The sequence below is a fragment of the Neofelis nebulosa genome, chromosome 10 (genome assembly GCF_028018385.1).
Source record: "Neofelis nebulosa isolate mNeoNeb1 chromosome 10, mNeoNeb1.pri, whole genome shotgun sequence".
Classification (NCBI taxonomy): domain Eukaryota; kingdom Metazoa; phylum Chordata; class Mammalia; order Carnivora; family Felidae; genus Neofelis; species Neofelis nebulosa.
Window position 1 is genome coordinate 13,773,299 of NC_080791.1, and position 26,742 is coordinate 13,800,040.

Here is a 26,742-nt window from a genome sequence, read left to right on the forward strand (position 1 = left end):
TTTATTAGCCGGTGCTAATTAAAGCATGTTATGGCGTCTGACGAATGTCTAAAATTACCCATTTTTGTAAATAGTTTTGATGCGAGTAATTTGTTTAAAGCTAGAACTTGGTGGAAAAGTTCAAGCAATTTTATTTTTGCCTGGGCAGCACATTATGCGATGTCAAGGGGGATAATTAACGATTAGTGGTTTAATGACAGCAGCACATTCATTATCCTGGTTCCAGCTGCCACCAGGACTTACATGCTGGGTACCCAAGCTTGTTCCACCCCCAGCCCCGTGAGAGCTGACAGTTGAACCCATTTCACAGATGGGCATCGCCAAGGCCCAATGCCTGCCCTCTGGTCTTCCCAAGATCCCAGAAGTGTCCTAAATGCACACTCCCTGTGCCTCATGGACAAGGGGCATCTTCTGGTCAGCACTGTCTTCACAGACCCTGCCTCTTGTGGGTGTCCCAGGGCAGCGGACAGGCCCAATTGTGAGCTCCGTGGTTTGGTCCCCTCTCCCAGGAGCACCGAGCCCGACCCAGAGAGCAGTGGCTCCTTTCCAAAGCTAGGAAGGCCGTCGCCGGTCCTTTCACTGGCCCTCGCCTGTTGGCTTCCTCACCTGTTCCAGTGCCTTCTTCTCACCCCACCAGGGCGAAAACAGAGCTAAGTAGTTATCCACACACAATCCAGGCTTTCAGAAAAAGGAAGCCTCTACATTCAAGCCCAAATGAAATACACTGGCTGTGCGAGCAGGACCATATCCTCCCAGTACTGTCCTGGGCCTTGGTTTTTATGTCTCCCTAGAATGGTTCAGTGCCCTGCTCTGAACAGCAGGCTTTTTGTGGGGGGCAGGGAAATGGACTGATTGACCTCATGGGGCTCCGTTCAGTCTGTAAATCTGAGACAAGAAAGGGTCACTTCCTAGTCAATACAGAGGCTTGCCTTTACTGTTCTTAACCCAGGCATACTTCCTGGAGGCGGGAAGGGAGACTCAGAAGAAGATCGCAACATACAGAACATTCTCTGTTTCGTCACCCGGCCCCACAGAGGAATCCCCCTCCTTCTTTCTCTCTGTTTTGTTTTTTTTTTTTTTTCTTTTTTCTTAAACCAAAGTTTGAAGGCAAATCCACTGTGGGCTGAAGGAGGCACTTTAAACTTCACTTGCTTCCAAGTTTAAATGGGAAGACTTGACAGGTATGCTAATGCTCCTCTATTAAGTCTGCAGAAAATGACATTAAAGGTATTGGTTAAAGACACGGCTCAGTGTTTGAGCAATTTAATGAAGTGTTACACACAAGCTGACCTTGTAGAGGGAGAAGCTCGCGGCTCTCTCAGCGTTTCGGGAGGCCCTGGCCACTCTGTTTGACATCTGAGCTTAACACCAACCCCAGACTCATTACTGTCTGCGAGGTTCTGGGAACCGCCAAGGGGGAGACCGGCCTTTGCTTGTAAAGTCCAGTGACAGAAAGGAGAGGTAAAAATACAGGCTCCTGATCCTCAGCTGTGTGAGGCCAGAGGTGCCGGTTTGAATGACATGTTCAGTTTTCATAAACATGGGCAGTGGCCCCCTGGGGGAGCCAGACAGGATAAAAGGAGGGGTTCTCGGAGTGGGCAGAGTGGACAGGGTCAGCCGAGTGTAAAGGCCAGAGCTTCTGGCTGGCATCTGATAGCCAGGTAAGCTGGCGGAGCTCTGAGGGGGGTCTCTGCCAGGAGAGCGGGCAGCCCCACAGAGAGTCCAGGACGAGCTTGTCCGAGCCATCGGTGGCACTACAGAGATGTGAACCCCTAGGAAGGGGGGGTCCCCAAGACCCCTAAAGCAACCTCACTCACTCACCAAATCATTCATTTGTTCGTCAAACGGTATCAAGCCCCTGCTATATATCACATCTCTCTCCCACCGCACCCCATTTGCTATGTTTCACCCATACTGGTCGGCCAATTCGAAGCTCCTTCCCACCACAGGGCCTTTGCACACACTTTCCCCTCTGCCTGCAATGCTCTTCTGAGATTTTCATAAGGATAGCCATTTTAAGCCTTCCAAAATCAGTTTATCTATACTCTTATCAGAGAGACAGATGCGCAGCTCATGGACAAGTGTAAGACCCCCAGGTCTTGCTGGGTACACGACAATGAATAATTGTTACATTGATGATACTTATAATCTTTTGCTTTTGAGTAGCTCGTTATGCCTGTCAAAGTTCTCTCATATGTTATCTCATTTGAGGTTTCTAGAACCTCCTAAGGCAGAAGGGAGGTTTGCTGGCTATACTTATGTAGAGGCAAGTAACCTGAGGCCAACAGAAGCTGCGAATGTCCAGAGAGACAGGGCTGGACCCACCCAACATTCAGGTCATCTGACTCCCAGAGAAGGGCTGTTTTCTGCAATGCGGTGCGTCCACCTTTAAGGGCCAGGCCTGGAATGCAGGTCTCAGAGCACCTCGGCTTGGAGACATGCAGAGGGTGAATGAGCAAGAGCATCACCCAGAGCAGTGTCTCTGGCGTCACACATGCACATTGCTGGCAGCTGGAGACACGCAGAAGGGAAGCCCCGCCTGCAGGAAGCCTTTACACCCACGCTGAGCTAAGGACCATGTGTAGAGTCTTGGACAAGTCCCTGCTGATCTATACTGTCCGTTCTCCCTGCTCCTTATCCCCTTCGGTCTCTGCCAACAGCTGCCGCCTCCCACCCCTGTGTTAGTGGACTTGGCTTATGCAGAAGAATTCTTTGGAGGAAGAGCCACAATCCAGGCCTTATAGGGGAGAAATTCATTGATCAATGAACATTTGCGGCGTCCCTCCTCTGTGTCCTCCCCTCTGTTCAGGCTCTAAAAATAATAATTGACATTATCGAGTTCCTGCTCATGCGGGTCTGTGCTCAGCCACTTACACATGCTGTGTGCCTCCACTGTCACCACAGTGCTGTGAGAGGTACAGTCACAGGCAAGGAAACCAGGGATCCAAGAGGTAAATTATGGGTCTGAGATCACACGGTAACAGGTGGTTCAACCAGGCTGTGGACTTGGGGCTGCCTGACTCGGGGTCAGAGAGAGTCAGGGTCCACAGAGTCCTGTGCACGTCGTGGCGGGTGGGAATGATGGCCTTTGGGGGTGTGTAGGGAATGCACCAGCCAGGCAGCTGCACAGAGCGGTGTCGCTGACTCCAGAGACCCAGGGCTTCCCGCCACAAGATTCCATCTCCTCTGGCAGTCCCTCCGGGTGAGCCCCTTGCAAAACAGCCAAAGCAGAGTATGGCAGACCTCATCTATTGCTGGGCTGTGTGGTGCAGACACAAGAGCATGGCCCCTTCAGAAAAGAAGGTTGGAGTAGTCACAGAGGGAGGGCTTCATGGAGAAAGCAGAGTTTGAGACGCCAGATCTCAGATGGGTGCTAATCACCCTCTAGTTCACAAGCATCTAATGATAACGTTATCACGGTCATTAGTGTGAATCATTTCGTTGCAGGTCGCATCGTAGGTACATGACATTATTACCACATTTCATTCTTACAACAGCCCTGTGAGGTAGGTAGATGAGTGAAGCCTGAAACTCTGCTCTTTCCTGAGCTGTTCTGATGCCACGTCCAATGTGATACAGCAAAGAGAATAAGGGCTTCGGGCCTAGCAGACCCACATTTGAATCTCATAGGACTGTTGTGTTGTGAAACTCCAGGAAAGGTCGGGGTTGCGAGAGTAGTCAGCAATAGGTACAATATACACGTGGTACACACAAAACAAAAGTTAAGGCTAATGAGCAGTCTTGTGGTTGGATTGTTGAGCCTGGTTAAAAAAAAAAAAAAATGTTGACTTAGTTATTCTCACTGGTAGCAGGTGAGATTTTCGAGGACTTAGGGCAGTGGCTGAACGAGCAGGCATTAGCTCCAAACACCTGGGTTCAAATCCTAGCTCCGCTGCCTGTAAGCTGTGTGACCTTGGGCAAGTTCAACCGTGTTACTTTGGTTGCCTCCTTTTGAAAATGAGGACAACTACAGCATCTCCTCATAGGATTGGTTTGAAGATTAGAATTAACACATGCAAAATGCTCAGGGCAATGCCTGCCCTCCTGTAGTGCATAATGTGTTGGCTACTATTAACAGTTCTGAGTCTTTTTGTTGAACGCCCATTCTGCACAAGACGCTGTGGCAAATATGAAAATGAACCAGGCCTAGTCTTGGCCTTGGATGAGCACTCAAATAATTAACATAGCCCAGAAGGGGGTCGGGTGCTGTTTGTGAAGGACAAGAAAAGCATTTATAGAATGATACCAGTCCTGATGGGATGGGGTCCATGATGGCGAAAGAATTTGAGCTGGTGCTTGAGGAAAGGGCAGGATTATATAGACTGGGAGGGCGGTCACAGGTACCGTTCTCACCACCTCAGCAGCCATCAGTTAGTAGGGTGTCTCATGTTCTCTGGGTGACACCCGCCAAAAGGAGAAAGAAGTCCATCCAGCTAACATTGCCCTTTAGCACAGTGGGAGTCTCCGTGCTATTCCCAGTGAAGAGCTTTCTGGCGTTTGCACGAACACAAGCCCATTCTTGTTTTCAGTTTGGAGCCCTTGGGCAGACCCAGCCTTAGCCCACTCCACCCAGGCCTTCTGCAAAAGGAAGTGCTCAACTGACACGATGACACCCACACGCTTGGCTTTGAGTCCACAGCTCAGGCACGACTGGAAGTGGGACTTATCGGAGAGGTTTCTGGAAGGCAGCAGGAGCTGGAAGCCTGGGGCCCAGTCCTGGATCCCACGGGGCGCCCCCAGACCAGGAGCACCTGTACCCTTCCCTTCCTGCTCCTTTCCTGCTCTCTACAACCATTCTCTTCTTGGGTCCTTCCTTGCTTCTACCCCTTTCTGGTTTTGCTTTCCTTTCCCCCCTGAGAGGCCCCCCCCCACCTTCTTTCCTTCCTTCCTCTTGGTGAGTGCCATTTCTGGGATTTACTTAAGAACCCCTTGTGCACCCCACAACCCTACACTCCAGCATCTTCGTGCTCAACCTACTTCATGAGCCTGAGGCTCACCTTCCCTTTTTCCTGGAAGGTGGACAGATAACATGGCTGGGGCCAGAGCAGAGAGAGAAAGAGGAGGAGGAATAATCCTCAGACCAGGAGGAGATAGGTTCTTCTCCTAAAGAGGAAAAAGAAAGCCAGGAAAGAATCCACTCACAAACCTTTTGAAGGGACGCGGAGGAAAGTGGAGAGATTTTTTTTCCTCTTCTCCTTCAGGAAAAAAAGCTTTTAAAATAAATAGCTGACAGTGTCTCTTATTTGAGTAATTCTTCGGTGGTTATAAATGTGCCACTCTAGAGCGCTTTATTTAGAAGTTAAAAAAAAAAATGTATTCTCCAGGAGAGAGCTCAGCATCACCCAGGAGAGCAAGGCTCACTCTCCTCCCGGCTCTCCTGATGCCCAGGCTCAGACATTCATATATTCTCCTATAATCTGATCTACGTTCTAAAAATTAAAAAAAAAAAAAAAAAAAAAAAAGAGGAGAGACATCTGGTTCTCCCACACATCTGACATTTTCCTTTATGCCTGGTTTAACTTCTTTATGACAGCCTGGGTTCACTCCATTGGAGAATTCCTCTCTTCAAATGAGCTTCATGTTTTATGTTTGAAAATTTTTCTTTAGACAAACCTGGTAATTTTTCAAGTTAAAATGTGTACACTTGAAGCACTTAGGAAGTTTAAGGATCCATCTGATCGGCACATGAATCTGAGGTTATTCATGCTAAAGTCCCATATCTAACTGCACTCTTAAAAAATAATAAAAAGCAAGTGACATATTTTTACTTGTTTTCAAGCGAAAACCCCCAGACTGTCAGTTTTCTAAGTAATTGATTAGTATCTCTGCACACTCCCCACTTTTCCCTTGACGACATGTAGTTGTGCGGCTGTTCCTGGAGTGCACCAGGCAGCTCATCTTGGAGCAGGAAAGGAAGACAGGGCCCATGAGGTGAGCTTCCTCTTCTCAGTGGGGAGACAGATGTCCCCCCTGGCGGTTCATGTCTGCTGCGTCCAAGGCCAGGGGCTCTTTGCTGGGCTGATGTCTGGCTCATTGACTTCTGGGCTTGTGCAGTGTCCTAGAAAAAATGTAGACTTTGGAGCCCAGAACCTGGATTTGACTTGCCCTTTGCTGACTGAATCACCTTGGAATGCCTGCTTGACCTCTTGGTGCCTCTGGCTTTTTCATCTATGGAAAGGTGTTAGTGAAGATGTAGAGTTGTATAGTATAGTATAGTATAGTATAGTATGGTATAATATAGCATAGTACAGTAAAGTATAGCATAATATAACCCTGTGGGTTATACTAAGTGCTCAGTAAACAGTATGTCCCTGTGTGATTTTGTTTGTTGGTTTAACATGGCAGGAAGCCAGATTACTTAATAGCCCACCTCCTTCAGACCCTTAAGTAGGCCAGCCAGGGGCAGAATGTAAAGTTCAACCCCTCATTCCTATTTCATCATACCCTGAGTTCCAGTAAGAACTTTGGTTATGGTAAATGTAAAGGGATAACAAACACCCCCTCTGCAAGCTTTGCCCTCCCTTAACCACCTGCTCTGAACTTCAGGGCCATCTAGGAACCACAGAAACTGCATTCCTTGCTTGTGTTATATACATTGTGAGCTGGGCACACCGATACCATATACAGAATTCTATCCATCAGTGTCGTATAGGTCCTTTTACCTCTGGTTGTGCTCATAGTGTGGTCCCTAGACCACCAGCACTGGCATTGCCTGGGAGGTTTTCAGAGGTGCAGATTCTCAGACTCCCATCCCAGACCTACTGAATCATAATCTGCGTTTTAATGAGACCCCGGGGAATTCATATGCACGTCAGAGTTGGAGGAGACAGTCCCCGACCACAGCAATATTGCAGGAACCCAGACCGCCTCAGAAGAAGGACCTTCCATCTACCATCTCCCACTGCTGGGGACCTGGAGTATGTACCCATAAAGTGCCACCAGGTGACATGAGCTCCTGTAGTGGTGGTTGGTTCGTGTAGACACCCTTCAGCCTCTTTTCCTTTTGTTTCTCTAACACGTGCTGTGTATGACAAGGCACAAGGTTTGGGTGGAATCATCTAGGCAAGGCCTGAGGCTAACAATCGGAAGTCTTCCTGAGTCGTGAGCTGATACTCCGAACGTATCACCATGGTTCCTTACATCGCTACGGCACTTAAAGCTTTGCACATACCGCATCATTTGATGCTCAGAGTACCTGGCTGCTTGAGGGGGCAGGTAGCTATCCAGAGAAGTAAAAGAATCTGCTCAGAGCCACCCGTGAGTAGATGGTGGGGTGGTGGGCAAGGACTCTGGTGTGGCTGGTCTGCACAGCGATTTATAAATTTGTGCTGCTTAGAGGAACCCCGGATGAAATTTGAAGGGGCTTCTTCCCCTGGAGGATCTGTGGATTCTGGAGATATTGAACAGAGGTTTGCAGCCCAATCAATACTAAATCAATTAGTTTAGCCTTCCAGATAGCTCTGTGTACTCACCCAGGGCTGGAGACTCGACTCCCGGCGTGGAGTCAAAACTGCCGATGCCAGTCACCAATCAGCCTGCAGCATTGATTGAGCACCCACTGTGGGCAGCACCCCACACCAGGCAGTGCAGGGCAGGGGGCGAGGGGCACAGCAAATAAATGTGCTTTTGGAACTGTGAAGGAGGAAGGTGCCCAGAACGCTGTTCGACGTTCTGTAGAGAGAGAGATATGTCCAGTCAACGTCTGCTTGAGTTTTGTGCCAGCAAAATAAATTGTCTCAACAGATGAGTTTGTATGTTTTCTTTTGTTAGAAAAAAAAACCCCAAAACTATATAACTCAATGAATATCCGTCCTTTGCCTCAGCTGCCAGCAAATCCAGAGTAAATCTGCCCAAATGGTATAATCTACTCATTTCAGGAGCCTGAGAACATCTACTGTTTCTACATCCCTTCAAGGCTCTGCTCTGTTCCTTTTGTTTTGTGTTTTGGTGTGGAAATCACTTTGAATCCTTTTCTGGTAATAGATAGGGCATAAACACACACGTACAACATTACTTCTGTGTGGTACAGGAAAGGCGTGCAGCAGTCTCCTGAGGTGTCTGATACGGGGCCTTAGAACTGGGGAGTTGGGGGTCTCAGGCATTCCACCGATGGGACGGGCAACAGTGCACACACCCTTCCTCCTTCCTGGGCCCCGATTGGCCCATTCACAAAACAAGGAGGTTAGGCTAGCTCCAAAATCCTGCCAGGTAGGTGAAAGGGAGGAATAGCAAAAGGACAGGTGCAAGTTATTAGAAATGCAGAGAGAGTGAAGAGCATGAGCATGCTTTGGCATTGCATTCAAGACAGAAGCTCTCCTGGAGCTTTGAACCGGGTGTGTAAATCAAACATTAGTGTACGTGTCTTCGCGGGGGCTGGGGGGAAAGAGGAGAGAGGCTATTCAAGCTGTAGCAGATGAAAGAAAGAATGGCCACAGACTGTTCCCCTCTGGTTCTGATGCTGAGTCCAGAAACTGTTTCCCCACTCCTTGACCTGAGTAGGTCATATGACTAATGGCCTGAGTGTAGCCATATGACTTTGCCCAATGTGAACAGGGGCTTGAAAACTTACGCACACTTCTGGCGTTGCCCTGTCACTGTTTTTGGAGCACAGTTTCCCAGACTAGCCTGTTAGATTGTGACAGACACATGGCCCGGTCACCCTCATGGCTTTAGCCAACCACCAGGGGTGTGATGGGGCCGGCTGGGCCAGTCTCCAGTCAACCCACCTGCACATCAGTGAGCCCAGCTGAGATCAGCCCAGCCCAGCCCAGCCCAGCCCAGAATTGCTCTGAAGAATTGTGATCGAAGGAAATGGTGATTGTTTGAAGCCACTAAGTTTCGACGTGGTTTATTACACAGCAAAAGCCAACTGCTAACCCCAGTTGGGAGGGCATGTCTATTTGAAGACATCAAATCCTAGCTGGGGGAACCTGCTGGGGACAGAAGGTAGGTGGGGACTTTTTCTCTCCATTTGCAAAGCTGGATGACTTCACACCCTCCCAACTCTTATCCCTTTCCCCATTCTTTTTTTTTTTTTCCCCTCTTTTTATCCATCATGCTTCCAGCAGGGGAAGGAAGCAGACGTTCCCACTCTTGGTGCTGCATACCTGCTAAAGGGAGAGAGGATTAGCTGTGGTAGACCAGCCAGGGAGCAGGACGCCCGCTAGATAATTAACCCATCCTCCTACATACCTTGGCTTCCAACAAAAGGAGCTGTACAAATCGACCCAACAAAATTATCGGTGCTAATCTCCCAGCCCCTCCTTCCCGCTGTCCCTCTCCTGGCCAGCACCTGGCAGGGCTGTTAAGCCATCACATTCTACCCCCCCTCAACCCCCAGCCCTGTCCCCACTCTCCTTTTCTCTCTTTCTCAAGTTGTTACCGCACAGGCATCACGGAAGGAATCAAACAGGGACAGGTCCTATTGTTCGGCAAAGAGGCAAGAAAAAAAAATAATCAAAAAAGCAGGGGACTTAAAAAAGACCAGAATTATTTCTCAAATAGAATGGGAAAATCTAACATGCCTTATCACTACGGAGAACAAGCACTGTGCAAACGCCCAGGCCTCTGACTGGCATGCCGCTTGTTTTGAATAGACGCATGACATTGTCAAAGAGCCTGCCATTGTGTTGCTGAAAGGCACTTGCAACATTGCATAAAAATCAGGCGTTCGTGTCACCCTCAGACTAGTCAAAGCTGCTGTTTCTTTCTTTCTTTCTTTCTTTCTTTCTGAAAGAAGAAAGAAGGAAAATAAGAAATGTCCCCAGAATAAGACCTTCAAAGCCAGATAAATGTTATTTTTGAAAGACACTAGGAAACTGGGCACCCAAGCAAAGCTGCGAACGGAAGAGGTATTCCCTTTGGAAAGGGTGCCCGTAGGGCAACGGGGAAGTCAGAAGCCGGCGTGAGATTGGACGCATGGCTTCTCCCGGACTTTGAATTCTTCAGGCTAGACTTGTTGTCCAGTACCTTCTGGATTTGGCCAACTCTCTTGCTGCCCTGATTATTTCCATTGTGAGCTGTTATATAATTTACATGTTTTGTTTTCCAAAACCCCTATAGTGTCCTTCTCATCTGTCACTTCTCGGGGAGGAAATGAAGTTTCAGACCTTTGGAATTCCAGAGGGATCTAAACTTGTCTCCGGGAACTGTGCTTATCTCCAGCCACCCTTAAACCATGCTGAGGAACCCGGAGGGAGCCGACCAGGGCTGTTCCTCAGACACCCCTCTACACTGCAAACAGCCTGCAGCTTTCACCGTATGCGGCGACTGTAGATAAAGAGTTTGATTGTTCTCCTGGTCAAATAGGCAAGTTCTCCCCCATGGAACTTAGAAAAGTCCTCAGAGAGAGCATGGCATGTTCTGTCTGGTCACTGCACCGAAAGACAACTGTTCCCTGTTTCCTAACGGCTTACTGCAGGAGAAGGTGAGATTCTGGCGTCTCTGGAGAAGTTAAGAGATTTGCACGTGCACATAAAGCCCGTACTGTGCTCTAATCGATTGCCATCCCTTACAGTCTCACAGATGCAACATTTAAGAAGAGGGAAGAATTTAACTCCAATATTGATTTGATTTGTCATGCTTCCTGTGGGGAAGGGGGCAGGCTGGGAAACCAGTTCTGGGTGGGCAGTCTGGCTGATGGATGCTCCCTAATTGCAAGCTTTGATTAGTTCAGCTGCTTCTAGATTTCTGGCTGTTAACAAATGGCCCTTAGTCTGTGCCTGCTGTCCTCAAAGAGAAGATGAGACGCTTCCTTGCACCTAAGAGCTGCCCCTAACGGGCTGCCAGCTCCCTCTCACAGACCAGTAAGTGTGGAGGAAAGAACTGTGAACTCCCAGCCTGCCGCAGACTCTTGGGTTAGCCATCGAACCACCTTGGGTTAGCTTCCTCATAGGTAAAATTGACTTCATTTTATTTATTTATTTATTTATTTATTTATTTATTTATTTATTTATTAATTATTAATTTATTAATGCCCCACAGGTTCCAGAATGGATTTAAGGTGGCTTAGCTGTAAAATGAAGGGATTAGGCTAGGTGATCCCTTCTGGAGTATCCTCCCAGCTCTAGGATGCTCTGACAAGCCTGCTTCCCACTTGACTTTGTAGTGTCCGCAGTTCAATTCCAAGTTTGAGGGATGCCAGCTGCCCCTCAAGTATGAGTGATTCAGAGTCACGGAGGGACTGTGGGACTGCCTGGGGGGACGTGTGCCTCCCACTGTGGTAACACTTTGTACTCAGGGTTTCACATCAGCACACCAAATTCTGTATCAACACAATTCCCACTCACCTTTAATAGCAAAGAGTTTATACATTGGAGCAATTTCCAAGTAGTTCCCTACACGTAATAATTCTTTTTTAAATCCTCAGCAACATAATACGCCCCTTACTGACTCTCAGCCCTGTGGCTCAGCCCTGTGGCATCCCACAGCCCTGCCCATCACTCACAGGCCGCCAGAGCCTGAAGTCTGAAGAGTCAGTTTGGGGCACTTCCTTCTAAGAGAGACGCTGACAAACGGAGGTTTGTTGTGAGGAGTGTGATCAGGGAAAGAAGGGTGTGGAAGAGGTGCCTTATGGGGAAAATTAGGTGAAGCTGGGAAAAGAGGAGGCTTCCCATTTGCAGAGCTGTCATGACAGAGAGGACATGGAGGTGCTCAAGCTGCCCCATCGGTGGGATGGGGTGTCTTGGGAGGTGGTGAACCAGAATCACTGCAAGTATGAAACAGAGGCCAGGTGGGCACCTGTGCAGGGCCTATGGCAGGAATAATGCCTCCTTTGGTTCATTTCAGCAAATGGTTGTTGAGAGGACCCACTAGGAAGCAGGCTCTGCCCTGAGGTAGGTACAGTAGGAGATGCAAAAGTGCATAGCTCCTCACTATTAATTAGAATTCTCCGGGTTACAAGCGACAGAAACCAACTGGAGATGTTAGTCAAAACTATGGACATTTACAAAGATGCAGGGACGACTTTACATAAAGGGACAGAGAGATGTTGCTGAAGCAAGGCAGAGTCAGGTCCTCAAACACCAGCAGAGTTCAGATTTTTGCTCCCTTCTGCACGTCTTTTGATTCTCCTTCTCTCCTTCTCTTCAGAACTAGCTTTGTCTGCTTCTCCTGTCCCTGAAGTTGAGAACATGGCGGTTGACATATTGTAGGCTTAGCCTTCTCTCTCTCCCAGGTCCTCATTTTCCAGAAAGGGACACTAATTGGTCCAACTTGGGCCAGTTGCCCAGGTACTTGTTACTGACAAGCGTCGTTCCTGGAGGGCACTGCTGTCACCTATGGATTGGACTTCAGTCGAACAGTTGGCAGAAAGAGGACAGAGATGAGAAAAGAAAGCAAAGAGTGTCCACCACAAAGGCACAGTTCTTGGACTCAAGGAGATTATAGTCCAGAAGGGAAAGCAGACACATAAACCATGAACCCTAGTGTAAGGCCAACTGTGGCACATGCTAGAACAGAGATTTGTGGTCCAGATGGTGCACGGGAGGGAGGAATTCTGATAGACAGAACCAGAAGGCTTCATATGAGAGAATTCCATATGAGAGCATTCCAACACGGCTAGTTTTCTGGCTTTGTTGCCACTGGTGGTGATAGTGGTGGTAATGAATTTTTAACCCCACGAACAAAAAATAAATACATTCTTCTTATTAAAAAATTGACCATCTTCTCGTAGTTAATCATGACATACACATCCTTTTAGACTATGGCCACAAATTTACATTGATGTAAATGTCTTATCCTATAAAATATATGATTATTTTGCATATGTTTTACATAAATAAAATACCATACATATTGTTATTTTACAGCTTCCATTTTTCACTCAATAATACCTCCTGGAGAGCTACCCATAATAGTATATATTAGAACCAATCCTATTCTTTTCAACTAATGCATATTATTCTGTCATATGACTACAATGCAATTTATTTAAAGATAATATAATTTATTCCTCAACTGATAGGAATCTGGGATGTTTTCCATTTCTCACTTAAAAAAATACTGCAACGGACATATTTGTACATACCTCTTTGTGCAATAGTACAACTGTTTCTCTAGATACAGAGAAGTGAAATTGCTGGGGTATAATATATGCATACTTAAAATTAAAAGGAAGTTGAAAAATTGGACTCCAAAGCAGCCGACCAAATTTCTTCTCTACCATCAGTGTCTGAGAGTATGTTTCACAACACTCACACTTGACAAATATTTACCATTTTTGTGGGTTAAAAGGGGCATCTCACTGTTGCTGTGATAATCATTTTCATGGATTATGGGTGTGAATATCCTCACTTGGCCCTTCCAGATCCACTCCCCACATCTCTCTACCCCGTTCTCTAAGAAGCTGGCCTGAAGGACTATTCCAACAGGCTCCTTGTCCTTCATCTTCCAGCTGGATTCAGCCAATAGAAGGTTCAGACGACAGGAGGAGAATGAAGGTGAGGACTCTATTCCTTCGTTTCCTTCTCTGCCAGGTCCCAGTGGGTTAACGCACCCTGGACAGTTGCTGTCATCAGCTCTCTCCATATAGTACTCCCAGATTTCTACTCTTTGTCTTGGACCTTCAAGCCTTGAGGTGGCAACAGCTTCCAGTTTATCAAATTCTGCGTGTCTCTGGCGTTGTTTTGCTATTTGCTCTATCAGTTATTGACAGGAAGTTGTTAAAAACTATACCTGTGGGTTTCTTTATTTCTGCATTTAGATTTGTCACTTGTCACTTTCTATATGGGAAGCTCTGTTGTTATTAGGTACATAGACACTTAAGATTATTTAGGGTTTTTTTTTTCTTTTTTGATGGACTGACCCACCATTTAATGTCTTTATTTCCAGTAATATTTTAGTCTCAAAATCTGTTTTTTTCTGATAGAAATATAGCCATGCCTGCTTTCTTCTGCTTATTCTTTGCAGTTTACATCTTTTATTTTCAACCTGTCTGTGCCTTTATATTTGAATATTTTAAAACACCATACAGTTGGCTTTTTAATGCTTTTTGGAGGAGGAGGACATACATGCTATTTTATTGTGGTAAATATATATAACACAAAATACACATGGTATAAAACTATTGGCCCAGGATCCCTTGTCTGTTTATTTAAATCTGGTCCACACCTCTGTAAATGGTCCCTTTATTAAACTTTCTTCAAATTGCCTAATTTCACCCTCTATTTCTTGCTGGGGCCTTGAATGATAAAACCAGTGAGGTTGAGTATCTCTTTGGGTTTCTATCAACCATATTAATGTCTTCTGTGAATTTCCTGTTCATATCTTCTGCCCACCCTTCTAGGGGGGTAATCGTCTTTTTCTTGTTAGAGTGACTCCTTAATTTGTAAGCTGTCTTCACATAACCTCAATACGTATCATCTCTTGTCTGTTATTATATGTTGAAAATATTTTCTTCAAGTCTGTGTTTTACGCTTCCAATTTAGTTCATAGCATCATTGTGACAGCTAAGTTTTAATTTTTTTTGAGAGAGAGAGAGAGAGAGACAGAGAGAGAGTGAGTGGGGGAGAGGAAGACAGAGAGGGAGAAAGAGAGAGAATCCCAAGCGGGATCTTCACTGACAGTGCAGAGGGGTTTGAACTCATGAAACCGACAGATCATGACCTGAGCTGAAGTCAAGAGTCTGACGCTTAACCAACTGAGCCACCCAGGCGCCCCTTAATTTTTGATATAGTTATATTTATCAATCTTTTCATGCTGTGTCGGGGGTCAGCACAGTTTCTAGAAATGGCCAGACAGTAAATATTTTCACTTTCATGAGATCTACTGTCTTTGCCACGACCACTCAACTCCCACGGTAGCACAAAAGCAGCCCAAAACAATGCATACAACAGATGTGGCCGTGTCCTATTTTTACATAAAGATAGGTGGTGGGCCAACCCCTGCTCTATATATTTTGCATATTTTCATTTATTTAGAAGGCCCTTCTTACCCTAAGGTTATAAGCAAATTGTCCTATAGTCTCTTTTAAATATTATGAATATCTTTATGCTTTGGTTTCTAAGCTATTTGGAATTGATTTTTGTGACTGGTAGAATCTACCTCTATTTTTTCCCCTAATGAATAGTCAATTGTCCCACCACAATTGATGTGAAATGCCACCTTTATTTATTTACCTGACAAATATTTATTCAGTGTTTACTATGTGCTAGAGTTGGTATTCTAGTCTTTCAACCTGCTTACCTATTTTTGAGTCAATTCTACAGAGTTTTACTATAAATATATAGTATGTTTGATATCTGAGAGAGCACATCTCCTTTCCTTTTTCTTTCTTTTAATTATCTTGATTTTCTTGATATTTATGTTTCAATATGGATTTCAAAATTAGCTTGTCAGATTCTATGAAAAACCTTATTGGGATCTTGATTGGAAGTGCATTAAATATTTATAGATCTATTTGGGGAGAATTGACATCTTTGCAATATTGAATCTTCTATATCAGGAGCGTGGTAAATGTCTTCATTTTTCCAGGTTTCCTTTTATGACAATAATGCCTGGCATATTCTTAGCAGAAAGAAGACTTGTTTCTCTGACTTGTTGGCTAGGCCTGTCAGAGTAGCCTCAGATTGACAGGTTAACTTTGTACTATCTCAAACTTTCCTTCCCATTTTCTAGGACCCTCTAAGGAAATCAGTGTAAAGTCAGTTGATGTGTAAGAGACTTTCTTATCCTAGGATTTTTCTTCATCTCTAAGAAACAGGGTTCCCATTGGTACATACAACTCCAGGCCATTTGGTAAAATAGTTCCTTTCATATTCAGGGTGTCAGGAATCATGGGAAATCTTCTGGGGTTAGGTATTTAAGAGGACATGATCATGCATGTAGTGTCATCAGCTAAATGTAGTGATTTAAAGACTTTCGACAGACAGGTCATGAGTGATTACCGTGAGCCAGGAACTGTGTTAGCTGCTGGGGCACACAGAACAATCCAGTCCCTGGATAATGAGCTTGCAGTCCAGGATTGGAGGGCAGGGCTACAGGTCACCAACACATGAACAAGTAATTTGTCCTCTTAGGACAGTGCACACAGGAGACTATGGAATCCTAGCAAAGGAGACTTAGCCCACCTGAGATTCGGCAAAGGCTTTCTGGAGACGATGATGCCTAGGCTGAGTCTTGATGAAGAAGTAAGATTAAGCCCAGCACAGAAAAGTGGGATGGGAACTCCAAGGAGGAGGAGAAGCCTAAGTGAAAAACACTGAGGTGTGAAACCTCCTGGTGTTTGCAATAAAGGAATTCTGAGCAGTTTAGCATAGCTAGGGAATACGACGCAGCGGAAAAGGCAGAAGGTAGGAATCAGGAGAGAAACAGGAATCACAGAGCACCTGCCAGTGCCTCACAGAGTGCAAACTTTTTTTTTTCTGTGAGCAGTTGGGAAATATGGAGTTTTTCTTGGAGCCTTGTTAGAGATGTTTAAGTCACCCACCAGCTGAGTACAGATGATGGATTTAGTGAACATAAGACCAAAGTCAAGGAGACCATGAGGAAAGGAGTTCAATAGCCCAGGGCAAAGGGGAGGTTGATCTGAACCAGGGAGGAAGAAAGGGGCCATGTCTCCAGTCAGCCATGCGGCACTGTGGTTAAGAACATAGACTGCAGTTGGTGAGCCTGGGTTCTAGTCCCTATTTCCAATAGAGACTTGGACAAGTTTTTTTGGCTGCTCTAAGCCCCGGTTGCTCATCTCCAAAACAGAAATGATCATAGCTTTATTCATTTGCCGGGAGGACCAAATGAGAGAAATGCCCAGCCCAGAGCACCTGCTCCATCAACCTGATGGACACCAGCAGCAGTAAGGGCAGGAAGTTAAGGGCAGGAACAATGAATGAAAATGTAGTTGCCACGTGGGTCCTACAGGGGACAGATCTGGTAGACGGGAAAGAGCATCCTCTCTTGCATTGCCCACCGTGATCTTTGCTTATGGGGGTTTTGGCAGGTCTAGAAACAGTGGCTTTGGGGTATGGTGATTATATCCAGGGCTCTTGGATAGCACGGAGGCCTGGACTTATAGGAGGGAAGGCAAGTAATCGGGCCCTTTCTCATGAATCACAAGGGACCAGGAGAGCCAGGCCCACGTGGTGGTTAGGGTGGGCAGGAAATGGGAGTCAGGCTGGACTGGGGGTGGTGGGAAACCATGAAATTTGTCACATAAAACTTAGATTTGGATCTTGGCTCTGACACAATCACCTGCTCCGTTACTTTGAGCACATCTTAGAATTGCTCTATGCCTCAGTTTCCCCACTCATAAAAAGGGAAGAACTAACCACGGTGTGTAAAAGCTTACTTCACCTACTTGTAAAATGCAAAGGAGATAGTGGAGGTAGAGGCACTATTAACTATCAAATGGTGTTTAAATGTTAGTTATTTTGCTAAGTGAAGGTGGGGCCCTGGGGCGAGGCTGGGTATCTGGGAGCTGCTCCACACCACAGCCCAGCAAGCTTCAAGTCCAGGAAAGAATTCAATTATTGCAGCGTGTAATTTTCTGTTTGCAAAGCTCATATTGTGTATGTAATTGAATCAGAATAAAGAGATCCAAAGGCTGCGGGCTTGGGATAAGGCTTTGGAGCTGGACTCCAACGAAGCCAGGCTGCGGAGGGGGTTGGGGGGCTAGCCGGGGTGGGGTGGGGGGCACTGGCTGGGAGCGAGAGGGAGGGGAGAGGGCAAGGGGAGCAGAGGACCAGGCGGGTCCTGGAGCAGGAGCATTGTCCCTCTATTTGCTTGGTTCCCCCAAGCCTTGTTCCCCCAGGGACACAGAGGTTCTTGGCTTGGAAGGCATCTCCAGGTGTCACTCGCCCTTGGCTGGACATCTCTTTTCTCTTCTGCTGGCATGAGAAGACTGAGCCGCTCAGGTCTGAAGGCTCTTTCCTTCCCACTCAAGCTGCCCTCTTGCATCCTTCTCACTGCCTTCTCCACCAGAGTGCATTTCAAGCCAGAAGGTACCTCTTTAAAAAAAATTTTTTTTAATGTTTATATAATTTTAAGAGAGAGAGACAGACAGAGAGAGAGAGAGAGAGAGAGAGAGAGAGAGACAGAGAGACCATGAGGGGGGGAAGGGCAGAGAGAGACGGAGACACAGAATCCAAAGCAGGCTCCAGGCTCTAAGCTGTCAACCCAGAGTCCGACAAGGGGCTCCAACTCACAGACTGTGACATCATGACCTGAGCCGAGGTCAGACGCTTAACCGACTGAGCCACTCAGGCGCCCCTAAGCCAGGAAGGTACCTCTTGAGAAGGCACGCCAGAAGCCAGGTCAGGAGTCATGGGGTGATTTGGGTCAAGTGACTAAGGGTCCTCGTAGGCCCCAGGACTGTCCCAGTTTGAGCTCTGTGGAAAACGCCTCAATTCTGGGAACATCAGGTGGTTGATCTCCCTAACTGGGAGAGAGAGACAGGATTTGAAAACAACGAACAGTGAGACTCAGGGCTTCTGGACACCAAACAGCCTCCTCTTAGATGTGCTCAGTCAACATTCTCCCCAAGGCCCGGAGACGACACCCCTCCCTATGCAGGCTCTGGAGGAGGACAGAAAGGCTGTGGCTTTTCTGAAGTCGGTGTTGCTGAAAGGAGGAAGGGAAGAAGAATCTACTCCCCCCTCCTATTGTCTCTGAACTGGTCTGTCCCCAAGGCCCGGCCCCTCTGTCCCTGCCTACACTGACTGCTCTCAGTGGTCCTGCATCATACAGCCAGTGCCCTGCCACCCTGTCTCCAATTCCAGCCTCACACGCTCTCTGTCTTCCCCGACAGTGCGCCACACTCCTTCTCTTCTTCTCTAACCCTGGGGAAAGCGAGTGGGATTTGGCAGTTGGTCCAAGCCAGGGGAGACTAAGGGATTGGATTCGAGCAAAGAGCCAAGAGCAGGTCGGAGACCAGCTGCCTGATGACATTTCCTGAGCACTAACAAATCTGACTCCAAGACAAACAGCCGGGGAGAGACGGAGACTGGCGGCAGGCTCACAGAGCGGGAGGCAGGGGAGAGAGGAGGAAACGGGGACCTGGGAGAAAGACAAAGTGAGAAAAAAAAAAAACAAAAACACAGCACACCCAACCCAATGGCCCAGAATCTCTCCCACATCTGCAGAATCAGAAACACTTATTAATAGCCAGCAAAAGGCAAAGAGGAAGTGTCTCATTGTCTGCTGCTGTCATTCCTCACTGTGACGAGCACTTAAAATGTCAAGACCCCTTTCAGCAGCTACGCACAAGCAATCAGGCCCTCTCATCGGTCACTGCGATTTCGCAGCCGCTGCCTTTCGTCCCCACGACTTATTTCCACGCTGTGTTTGGAGACAAGGCGTGTGGGATCACATAAACAAACCCTGTCTTTGGGAAGGACGGCCTGTGCGCAGGGGTCCAGGGAGGCAGGGGAGGGCTGGACTCGGGGGAGGAGGCCACAGCCTGTCTCGCCTACTCCGGGACATGGGAGAAAAGGTCGTCAGGCGGACATTTGGAGGATTGGGTCTGGACAGGGGGTGGGGGCTGGGCGCTGAAGGTTTTCCTTGCTCTGGGAGGTTGGGGGCAGTCAGCTGCTATGGAAAGGAGATTCCATATCAGCCGTTTAGGCAACCAAGGCCTGTTTTCTGGAGGTGGGGGTTCCGGTTGACCATTGTCTCTTCTGAGGGTCAAATAAGACAAAAAAGGTCTGGACTTACAGCAGGTGGGAATTAGGTGGGATAGAAGGCAGGACCTCCTGATCCACAGTAATAGCTAGATCCACAGGAAGCCAGACTGGGCTGCAAAAAATCACTTTCCCTGAGGATCTTTGCCTGCTGTTACAGTCCCTCTACCTCATTCTCTTGGGTGGAGTCCTGACAGGGGTGGGGACGGGGGAGAGGAGGGAATACCCTCTCCGGCAGGGGGGCATCTCTGATCGTATTAATCTGCCAGGCCTACAGTAACAGGTACCACAGCCTGGGGGCTTCAACAACAGAAATTGATGGTTTCTCAGTTCTGGAGGCTAGAAGTCCAGGATCAAGGTCCCATCTGAGGGCTGTGAGGGCCGGACTGTTCCCAGGCCCCTGGCCCAGCCTCTGGTGGTTACGGCAATTGATGGCATCCCTTGGCTCATAAACACATCATGCTGCGTCTACCTTCGTCTTTGGGTGGCGTCTCCCTCTACGAGCGTCTGTGTCCGTGTTTCCCCTTTGGATGAGGACACCAGTCATATTGGATTAGGGTCCCCGCCTCCCACTCTAGGACAACCTCATCTAAATCTCCAACAACCCTATTTCCACATAAGGTCACATTCTGAGGTACTGGGGGAGAGGACTTCAACGTATGGATGGGGGAGAGGACATAATTCAACCCATAACTCTTATCACCAGGAGAAAAAGACTATCCAGAGAGGGAGTGACCCAGCAAATCAGGAGTTAGAGGAAGGAGGAATTCTGGCATCTATTCCCCCTGGCTCCACAAAGACATATCCCTGTTTTCTGTCTCTATTCCAGGAGCCAGGATCTGCTTCCTGAACCCTGGGGCACCCCGGTGGCTCAGTCAGTTAAGCAGCTGACTTCGTCTCAAGTCAAGCCTGCTTTGAATTCTCCCTCTCTGCCCCTCCCCTGCTCATGCTCTGTCTGTCTCTCTTAAAAATAAATAAACATTAAAAAAAAAGCCCACCACTTTTCTGTAGCCCCCACTTTGACTCCCCAAGCAGAGTCAGAGGCCTGGCTGTTACCATGGAAGGGAGCTTGGGTCTCCTGCCCCTGAAGGGCCAGCTAGTGCCCAAAGCATTCCAACCACCAGAAATCTCAGAACACATCTTCAAACTCCCCATTGCAGGTTCCAGGAAGGACGCGATGAGTCTGTTCACTGACAAAAGGAGAGAAGGTAGGAGTATTTCATAGTCTGCTTTCTGCTGACCTGACAATGACACAGCCCGGGGATCTGGTTAATGTTCAAAGAAAAATTAGCCTGTTGTTCAACATTCCCCATAATGTCCATCCAATTCAATTAGTTAATAGAATCATGAAATGTCAGTGCTGGAAGTGTAGAGATAATTCAATCCAAACTCCTCATTTTTTAGATGAAGGAAGCAATGTTGAGAAAAGGTAAAGAGGTGTCCCCACATACAGTCGGGGTCCCACGTGGGAACATGCAGGTCTGAGGGCTCCCAGGGCACTGCCTTTCATTCAGAGAACATGTACTGACTTCCTGCTGTCACCAGGGCCCGGTGCAGGGTGCCATCTTGGAGGAGGGAGGATCCGGTGTCATTGAAAAGGACACGATGCCTGCCCTCAGGGAGCTGTCTGGAGGGAGAAGCGGGGGGCACCCTGTTGCCGTGTACCTCCAGGGAGGCGTGCATGGGCTGTGCCCCCTCTCTGCTCTGTATTACCCATGATACAGAGAAGGCCTGGCTGCCAGTCCAGCATGTGGCCTGGAATCTCTGAAGCTGACTAGCTGATATGCAAAGGGACCCTGTGACTTGGGTCCTACTGGCCCCGCCTTTAAAGGGATGAGCTACTGTGACCCACCACCTATGAGTGGAGCTTCCCACAGCCTGACTCAGCCTTCCTCCTCCTTCATGGCGATCCCTCCAGCCTCCCTGTCACCGAGTCACAGACTCGCCAAGGGGATGAGTGCAGGTATTTGTCATGGCGTGCAGGCCTGCCCAGCGTAGCCTGGGACCAGGCCTTTGTCTACAGTCCCCCTCCCTGCCTGGGCTGCCAGGCCAAGCTCTTGTCAATCTGCAGCCGTGACTCCCTGCATCATCCTTAGCCACCCCTCTCCCCCCCCCCCCCCCCCCCCCCCCCACCGAACTGGCAGCCAGTTAGTCATGAGCTGGGCCAGCATCCGGCCCAAAGACGTGCAGGGGGCTATCTATCTTCATGGAGCCCCCTGGTTTTCCAGGAGGGTCCTGAGTCATCCCCAGATGCACCGAGATTTGGGGGAGGGGAGGGGGTTGGAATATAGGCTGGCTGACCTCCCCCTCCGCTCCCTCTGGAGACTGGGAGGGAACTGGATTCTCATCTCCTGATCTGAGAGGGAAGGCAGCAGCCCAGGAAAGCGGTTGAGTTTCAGAAGGGACTGTCACAAGATTGGGGATTTGGAAAACAAACAGGCACCAGCAGTGTCTTTTTAGTGATAGCCATGGTAACGGCCACCGCTGGAGTCGCAGCCGGCACGGGGCCTGCTCCGGAGTCTCCAGACACGGAGGCAGCTTACACCATTTGCCCTCCGTCTTCGCTGCCGCTGCTGTGGCTCTTTGAGAGGCACAAACACACCCCGACGTTCTCTCACGTACATCCGGGAGGTGCATCTTCCCATGGTCCCTGCAAACGTGTGCTCACCCAGCCCCAAGCACACGCAAGAATGCACGCCCACAGGGACACAGGACACACCGTGACACGCTCCTCGGCTGGCGCAAACAGAAACACGGGTGCACACGCGTGTGTCTTTGCTCACTCCTGAATCTGCTTCAAAATACGTACTGCCATCGCCGGAGTAGGTTGGGCGCTTGACCTCGGGTCTCCTGATGTCGTGTCCGGGCTCCGCGAACATTTCACGTGTACCTGCCATCTCTTTGGGACGTTTACCATTCTGCGCCCAGGCACGTGCATGGTTATCCGGGCTCCGTGGACATCTTCCCACGGATGTGGCAACACACGCGTGTGCCCAAGTACATAGAGCTGGCACGTCTCCCCCCTTGACATGCTCGAGTGTCTCGAGAACCGTGCTCACGCCTGCTCTCTCAGATGTACGCTCTTGGCCAAAGGCGAATGTACGCTCGCACACCTTCTCTCGTGTCATGTCGTGGCTTCTCAGGGCTGAGGGTGGGCTTGTACGTTTGAGCGTGAGTATTCCAATGCAGGCTGGCGGAGATGCTCTCCTGAGGCCCCCTCCATACCTGGTGTCTCTCCTGCCCCCATTCTCTCCCCCCCCGACTCTCGCCCAGCAAAGCACCGAGTCCGTGCCTTCTGTGTGCCCCGCGCAAGGAGGGGGAAGGCGCTCATTCACAGACCCATGGGTTCCTCAGCAGGCGAAATTGGGCAGCAATGTAGCACCAGAGCCAGTGTGTTTTTTAAAAATTGCACAAATCTCCCAAGGAGGCAGAAAAATCAAAGCCTCGTCATTTAAAATCCCCACACAACAGAAGGAGAAATAAACACAGAGCTCGCAGAAAAGGCTGAGCCTCCCCCATCCCTCCCGCCCTCCCCAGAAGAAAAGACAAACAGAAAACAAATCAAAAAACAAATCTGGACTGAAAGGAGCAATTGTGGAAAGAATAGCTGTGGGCTGGCTTCTCGGCCCGGGGAACATGCTCCCTGACCACAGGGCAGGAATGAGAAGGGACTGGGTGGTCCACTGGTCAGAGGGGCTGCCCAGGCCACACCAACCCGAGTGATGGGGTCTTTGCTCCAGGGCAATGGGGTGGAAAGCTCACGGACTTGGGAGGGAAAGAGACCTGGAGCTGAGGCCTGGGTCCCTCATCCAGTGGGTATGTGACCTTGTACAGGGCACTTGGCCTCTGAGCCTCAGTGTTCCCATCTGTAAAACAGGGCTAATGCCAGGTCCCTATGTCCAAGCCTGATTGTGAGGGCCAACCATAAAATTGTTTCATAACTGTAATGGGTGTCCAGCAAGTGACCAAAGAAAGATGTCAGGATTCTAGAACATGAGACCTCCAAAGGACCTCCAAAGTCCTGCCTTCAATGACAACAATTGCCTACAGCATCTCCAGAATATGATCTGTGCCTCCACTCTTGGGAGAGGAGAGACGTCTAAGGAGACAAGGAGGGTGAGTGTCATCGGCTCTTTTGTTCACACATTTGATGGCTTTGTCCTAAGACCCCCATTCCTTCCTGCTGCTCCTAAGATCTCCCCTCTTCTCGTTGCCCCTCAGAAATGACTAGGTTTTTACCGTTCACCATGCTGGGCCCTGTGCACGTGGGATCAGTCTAAGACTAGGCTTCTGCTCCAACGGGCCTGGTTCAGTTGAAGAGGCCAGACTCTCAGCTGGGAAATATTAAAGCGTCCCTACATTAGTCAGCATGGGCCGTTCTAACAAAGTGCCGTGGGCTAGGAGACTTAGACAACAGTTTATTTTCTCACTGTTCCAGAGACTAAAAGTCACTTTCCTTCTTGTCTCCCAAAACAGTCCCACGGGATTTTGTGGGGGACACGATTCAGTCCATAACGCGCCCTGTCCCTCATGCCGTCATGGAAGGTGGCTACCTGAGAAAGTAGGCAAGGCCAGGAGAGGACTGCCTGAGGCAGGAGCTTTGGTTCGAAACGCATAGAGCATACAACACCACACTGGAGCAAGGCGAAAAGCGTTCGAGTTACGCACACCCCGCTTGCAAAGGTGACCAAAGATGGGGGGCTAATACCTGGAATCTTTTCTGTGCCAAGAAGACTAGAAACCAGGGAGCAGCAGACAGTAAAGGGCAACCGCTGGCTGGCACAGGGAAGGGTGTGAGAAACTAAACAGAAGCACGACCCTTCCCTTGGAGACAGTAGCTGGACAACCACACACAGCACAGAACGTGGGGCAGGATGGAGCATGAGCCCCAAGGAGGTGCCTGTGAGCAGCCTGCCTTGTCTGTCAGGAGAACCCTACAGTTCTCTCTCTGCCCAGCTCTAATACCACCCCCTTTACAAACCGTCCTCTGCCCACACACACACACACACACACACGCGCGCACGCGCACATGCACACACACGCACACACACATGCAGCAACCATTGCTTTTTACCCTATGCATTCATAGCAGCTGGTGCCAAGCTTTGTAACAGCATGCTCATGGTTATGTTTGGGGTCATCCCCTGCTTTTAGGATGTAAGCTCCTTGAGGGCAGGACCTGGAGCATCTGGTTCTTAACTTTAACTCCAGCCTATGAAAAATGGAGTCTGGCACCAGGGTGAACAGCCCGCCTGACTTGCCTGGGACTGATTTCCAGGACAATGAACTTTCCAGCTGTAAGACCAGGATGGCACCAGGCAGAAGGGAATGGTTGGTCTGGTCACCTTGCCTGGTGCCTGGTAAGCATTTGGTAAATAACTGATGTGCAAATACTGCAAGAGATCGGGAAGAGATCCAGGGGCGCCTCGGTGGCTCAGTCGGTTGAGCGTCGGACTCTCAATTTCAGCTCAGGTCATCGTCTCATGGTTTGTGGGTTCTAGCCCCGTGTCAGGCTCCACGCTGTCAGCCTGCTTGGGATTCTCTGTCTCCTTCTCTCTCTGCCCCTTCCCCTGCTTGTGCTCACTCTCTCAAAATAAATAAATAAACATTAAAAAATAAGAGAAGAGATACAGGAAAGAATTACAGACTGATCAAAGGGACGTAATATTTCCTTAGGATAAATGTCTATGACTGAGATTATCAAATCAAGGGGCAGAATAACTTTTATGACTTATACATGCTTTCACCAAATATTCCTTGGACACCTACTATGTGCCAGAGACTGTCCTGGGCACTGAGGATACAAAGATGAAAAAGCTCACTCTGCCATCATGGGGCTTGCTGGCTAGTGGGGCACAAGTCCGTAAATGACACAGTTCGATAAATACTACAAATATGAGATGCAAAGAGTTACGGGGACCCAGGAAATTACTTCCAAATAAGCTGAGGGATATGGGTAAGGCCAAGCAAGCTGCTGCAAATGGTAGGGAATGTCACCCTGGTGGATAAGGTAAAGAAGGGAATTCTGGACAGGGAAAACAGCAAGATTCAAGCCACAACAGCTCCAGAAAGCACAATGTATTCCAGGACCTGCTGGTGGCACAAGGACGTGGGGTGTAGATGTGGGTGTGGAAGGGTCCCCAGACGCTCATGAGGGGAGGTGACACTGAGCGGCTAGGAAGGGCGGCCCGCGTTCTGTTACCAACGAGTTCACATTTTACCCTTAAGGTAATGGGGAGCCAGTGAGGGATTTTCAGCAGACTCTGGATACACCTTTCCAATTTGCTTTCTAAATTGTTTGTGCTCATTTACAATAAGAAATCCTCATCTCAAGTGTTCCTATTCCAATTCTCCTTGGGATTCCTCAGGGCCCTCCTCCCATTTCTGCCATAGAATGAGGACAGGAACAGGTGGACTCTGTCCTGAGGCTGCCATAGGTAAGTGAAGGTGAATGTTTTCTGAGGAGGTAGAGAGGGGCTTGAGGAAGATCTTGCAGGACTAGAAACTGAAGAAAAGAGTGGGTACGATTAGAAGGATGTGCCCAGTCCCTGCTGCCTCCACCCAAAAGCCAAGCCACCCAAAAGCCCAGACCCTTTTGACGGCCACATAAACAAAGTTCTCTTGGTCTCCTTACCCTTCTCTAGAACCTTACGCTGGGCAGTGTGGCTTAGTCACATTGACCAGTGTAGGGAGAAGGAGGCAGGTCCTTTATCCCAGAAGCTGGGAGCCTCTTCAACCCCCCATCCTGCTGCCACTTGTTAAGCAGGGCCCTATAGGGGACATCAGCTACTAGCTTCTCCTGCTCCCACGTTCTACGTTTTCCCCAAACACACTGTGCCCATCAGTGACCCCCAATCCTTTACCAAAGCTTTTCTTTTTTTTATTTTTTTATTTTTTTTTTTCAACGTTTTTTATTTATTTTTGGGACAGAGAGAGACAGAGCATGAACGGGGGAGGGGCAGAGAGAGAGGGAGACACAGAATCGGAAACAGGCTCCAGGCTCCGAGCCATCAGCCCAGAGCCTGACGCGGGGCTCGAACTCACGGACCGCGAGATCGTGACCTGGCTGAAGTCGGACGCTTAACCGACTGCGCCACCCAGGCGCCCCACTTTTCTTTTTTTTAATGTTTAT

General features: G+C 48.6%; 1 long non-coding RNA gene across 1 annotated transcript in view; it reads right to left on the minus strand.

Moving 5' to 3' along the window:
• Positions 1 to 26,742, minus strand: part of LOC131486843 (uncharacterized) — a 148,269-nt gene that overhangs the window by 6,240 nt on the left and 115,287 nt on the right. Inside the window, exon 2 of the long non-coding RNA XR_009249487.1 lies at positions 7,473 to 7,671. This is a non-coding gene — a long non-coding RNA (uncharacterized LOC131486843). The remainder of the gene's footprint in view (positions 1 to 7,472; positions 7,672 to 26,742) is intronic.